This window comes from Euprymna scolopes, chromosome 23 (assembly GCF_053919585.1).
Source record: "Euprymna scolopes isolate OS-2025 chromosome 23, ASM5391958v1, whole genome shotgun sequence".
Lineage (NCBI taxonomy): Eukaryota > Metazoa > Mollusca > Cephalopoda > Sepiida > Sepiolidae > Euprymna > Euprymna scolopes.
In genome coordinates, this window is record NC_136504.1 from 25886834 (window position 1) to 25891833 (window position 5000).

The window sequence follows — 5000 nt, forward strand, 5'->3', positions numbered from 1 at the left end:
ATATATATATATATATATATATATATATATATATAGTCGTTCGCATACATTAATGTTTTGCTGTTTTCAGCACCTATCGACAGCTAGGATCTAAACCCGACCGCCCAAATTGTATTATATATATATACTAGCATCGGTGCCTGGTGTTGCCCGGGTGTTTAGAGATGTATGCTGAGCAAAAAAAAAAAAATCGGTCAATTTTTTTTAAAACTTCGACCCCTATTATGACCCCTTAACATTTATTGTTTTGGGTTCAAATCGAGTTATTAAATTAGATCCGCGTCCAAGGAACATATATCTAAAATTTCAAGTGTTTAGACCCAAAATTGTCGGAGCAGTTTGGTAGAGTTTTCAAAGGTCAAATCGTTGAACGTTGATCCCTTAACAGTCAAATTTCTGGTCGAAAACCGATCACATCAATTTTCCCAAATCTCAGTACCCTGTATATGAAATTTCGAGTCTGTAGACTTTAAATTGACAGAGTTATTGCGTAGAGAAATGTACACACACAGACAGATACACAGACAGACAGATACACAGACAGGTTCACTTTTATAGATATACTAGCATAGGTGCCCGGCGTTTCCCGGGTGTTTGGAGGTGTATGCTGAGCAAAAATAAATAAATAAATAAATAAAATACGGTAATTTTTTTAAAACTTTGACCCCTATTATGACCCCTTAAAATTTATTGTTTTTGGTTCAAATCGAGTTAGATCCGTGTTCAAGGAACCTATATCTAAAATTTCAAGTGTTTAGACCCCAAATTGTCGGAGGGGTTTGGTAGAGTTCTCCAAAGTCAAATCGTTGAACGTTGATCCCTTAACAGCCAAATTTCTGTGGTTAATTTGCTTTGGTAGGAAAGCAAATAAATACCATGAATAGAAAAGAGGGTTTTTAATATGAATACACACAACAGAAAAACGAATTTATATGAGTATAGAAGATAGATTGTATATATCTATCATATTTGCTCAGTTGGTAGAGTGCTTGCCTTGCATGCAGGAAGCTCGGGTTTCGAATCCTGAGTTCGGACATGTCTAACTGATGAGCCCAAATGAGAGCGAAACTTTCGGTTCTTTGACTGTCATGGCTTTTGTGGACTGCAACGTTGCTTGGCTGTGGAATTTATTATATACGATCTCTCGTATTCTGAAAATCACACACACATATATATATATATATATATATATATATATATATATATATGCGTGTATTTGTATTTTTCTCAAGAAAGTTGCAGTTTGTAATGTTTATTTACATTAATAATTTTGTTTGCAATTTTATTAACAACAATTTTTTTTATTCAGACGCATGCTGAACCGAACACACGCACTAACACACGCATGCACGAACTATAATAAGAACCATTAGCGAAGAGAAATACGTACAGTTGGAGAGAAAGAGAGAGAGAGAAAGAAAGAGAGAGGGTGGGGAAGAGTAACCCCTTTACATATAGAATGATAGGGAACAGCAGTCCGACAGCTACAAAGCAACTACGCACGCACGCACACACACACACACACACACACACACACGCTCACACACACACGATTGTAATTACCTAAGCATTAAATGAAGATGCCGACCGAAATAATGTCCTTTAGTAAGCTGGTCTAATGGTTATCACACTTAACTTAAAGTTTCGATCTTAACTCGATTATTTTTTTTTACTTGCAAGAAGTGAACTGTTCAGAAAGAAACATACTTGCGTACACATGTCTCAATTTCTTTCTATTTTTTTTTTTACTTCTTTTTTTTTTTTAAAAGGAATCTAACATTACGTTTTATAACCATGGTATTTCTGTTTACAATAAATAAGAAACCTGTATTCATTAAAATATAATATTATGTGTATTTTTTGTTTGGGCAACGCTGGGCGGTCTGCTAGTTGTCTATATTAATACTGTCGTACCTTTAACGTATGTACGTACGTGTGTCACGGTTTCCAGATTATTAATTATTTGATCGGAAGATCTTATTCATTAAAAAGGGGGACAGAAGATTATAACATATTACGAACATTAAATTATGCGGTAGTTTAATGTTTGTAATATGTTATCACATTCTATTCTCATTTTAATAAATAGGATCTCCCAATCACCAAGAGTCAATGTAAGAATAAAATAAAATAAAATAAAATAAATAAAAAGATGTCGCTTTTGGGCCATACGTGAAACTAACCTATAACTTCGTTGTCTTCTAGCAAGGATCAATGTGTAGTATTTGTCTTAAGAAAGCATAATGATATCGTGTGGTTTCCATTCGCGTCGGGCGTCCATACACTGGAAATATGTCACATACTCCCGTAACGATATTAAAGATATAATAATAATAATAATAATAATAATAATAATAATAATAATAATAATAATAATCAGATATATTCTGACATTACATTAACCAAATTACTTAGATAAATACTTTTACAGTTTTAACAAAAGGGCTACAATAATATCGTGAGGTCTTCATTCACGCTGAACGTCCACAGAATGCGCAACAGCAATATATTATATATAAAAGATGCCGCTGTGGAATTTCCACAATAATGAATGTGAATATCAATATAAAAAGGGTAAAAAAAAAAAAAAAAATTACGGTTAAAATTATGCTCCGCCAATGTTCGAAATCTTAATATTACATTGTTTATTAATTTTTTTTTTTCATTTCTATATAAACTAGCGCGCCGGTCGGCGTTGCCCAGTCGTAAAATACGCATAACTATTATATTTTAATTCACGCAGAAACTAATACATGTGCATGCGAGTATTATGTTTGTTCTTGTAATATATATATGAGATCGAAACCAAACCCTAAAGACAATAAATCAAGTATAATAACCATTAGGTCAGCTTGCCACCATCTTTAAAAAGTGTTTTCAAACCTACTTATTCTTAACATAAGGACTCCGTCATAAGAACGATTCATACATGCGCATTCATGAAACAGTTAGCAAACAGATAAAAATCCAATGACCTCTACATATAAATTTTTCAATTTCGATCCCTTGGCAGCCCCTTTTCTGGATAAAAACCGATTAAAAAGTTTTCCACCTGTCTGAATACCCTATAGCCTAATTTCAAGGCTGTAGATAAATAAGTCGTTGAGTATATAGGTTGGGAAGTGTCCTAGCACACATTCTTACTTTTATAGATATATAGACTATAATTTCCTATGATCTAAAAAATAAAGCACTGTACTCATTTCAAACGGTGGGTATTCTGAAAATATATATTTGATATTTTAATTATATGTGAAAATATATATTTTATATTTTATTTATATGTAAAAATATATATTTTATATTTTATTTATATGTGAAAATATATATTTTATATTTTATTTATATTTGAGATTATATATTTTATATTTTATTTATATGTGAAAATATATATTTTATACTTTATTTATGTGTGAAAATATATATTTTATATTTTATTGATGTGTGAAAATATATATTTTATACTTTATTTATGTGTGAAAATATATATTTTATATTTTACTTAATAGTTGAAATATATATTTTATATTTTATTTATATTTGAAAATATATATTTTATATTTTATTTATATTTGAAAATGCTGCAAATAACTTGATAAAACAAATAATCCCCCAAATGAAATCAACAAGAAAATATTCTATTTTCCAATATTTATTCATGGTGTTCTTTTTTTTTGGGGGGGGGGTTGTTTTGTAGAGGAACATGGTTTTGTTTTTTGACTTTGCAAAAAAAAAAAAAAAAACAACAACAAAAAACTGATTGCGTTTTGAAAAGGGAAAGGGGGGAACAAAAAGATAATGTTCGATTATTTTTAGGTCAAGAGGCCGGTATCTTCATACAGCCTGATCTGGTAACGCCCGAGCGAAAGATAGAGAATAAAAGACGTTCCTAAGAGAAAAAGCAGACCATACACCCCCACACCCGCCCAGACACACGAATACCACACATTCGTCAACTGCTATCACCACTTAGCTTAACACATCATTGCTTACCAACGCTGTCTCTGTCCAGTTCTGTTTGTATACGTATAATTAAACGTTACTATTAAAAAATATTCGCGTCTTGATATTAGTATCTGCAACAGAGCCGCTGACGCTGGGATCATCATCATCAGCAGCAGCAGCAGTAGCAGCAGCAGCGTATAACATATGCAAATGACAAAACCGGCTGTGCGAGGTGACGTTGCAGCAGAGACAAAAAAGGCACACGTGACGAGGACTGGAGAAAAGAACATTGCAGGTTCGGAATAGTATGTATTGACATGGGGCTAGTGTTCAGAGAAGCACGGATTCGAGATGTGTTCAAAGAAACGGTGTTCGGAGGAAAGGGGCAAGACGTAATGAGAGAAGCACAGGGTCAAGACTCGTGGGTGGCGTCAAAGCAGAGGCGAAAATTCACAGGCGCTCGGAGAAGGAGAAATGAATCATTTAAAATATTTAGAAATGAATGCGTTGTTGGAAATACCAGATATAAAGGCTTTTGTTAAAAAAGAAAATGAGTCGATTTTTTTTGCACTTCTTTTGTTTCCTTGCGACGGAATCTACAACATGTTGGGTATGTGAAAATGTAATGACACCATTTTAAAATGTAACGACACAATTAAAAATGTAACGAGACAATTAAAAAATGTAACGACACCATTTAAAAATGTAACGACTCCATTTTAAAATGTAACGACACCATTTAAAAATGTAACGAAACCATTAAAAATATAACAACACCATTTAAAATGTAACGACACCATTTTAAAATATAACGATACCATTAAAAATGTTACGACACCATTAAAAAAGATATACGACGTTACATGGAGCGGAAACAGGAAAATCTACATTGAGACAAAAATACGACAGACAATTAAAACCTTTACTAAGGATACGAGGAGCGTTCAATAAGTAATGCTCTTGACCTATTTCTACTTGTCTGATCTAGTTAAAATTTTGCAGATGCGATGATTTATACCTTTATGGGTTAAGTAGTAAATTACAGATCTGAACTA